Source organism: Myotis brandtii, unplaced genomic scaffold (genome assembly GCF_000412655.1).
Source record: "Myotis brandtii unplaced genomic scaffold, ASM41265v1 scaffold902, whole genome shotgun sequence".
Lineage (NCBI taxonomy): Eukaryota > Metazoa > Chordata > Mammalia > Chiroptera > Vespertilionidae > Myotis > Myotis brandtii.
In genome coordinates this window covers 2041418-2041787 of record NW_005371709.1, presented here as the reverse complement: position 1 = coordinate 2041787, position 370 = coordinate 2041418, and positions in this window count along the sequence as shown.

Genomic DNA, 370 nt, shown 5'->3' with positions numbered 1-370 from the left:
GCAGGGAGACGGGCCAGCGTGGCCAGGTGCCAGCCCGCATAGGTTGTGTCGTGGCCCCACCGGCCTGGGAAATCCCTGGGTCGAGAAGTTGCGGGGGTCGGAGGGGAACTGTTTTCTTTGGAGGAAACTGGCGCTGCTGCAGGACGGATGGCTGGTGGGAGGATCTGAGTCCCGCGGAGGACTGTGCTCATCTGCCAGGAGTGCGAGTGCGTAAGTCCCTGTCTGAGGGGCAGTTTCCTCTGCCAAATCGGGTGGTAGACCTACCCCCGGAGCTGACGGGGGGATTACATTCAGTGCGTCTGGGTCAGCGCGCTCCTTCCCATGGAAGTGCCTCCTAGTCAGTCCTGGGGTGCTTGGTGATTTAGGGGTG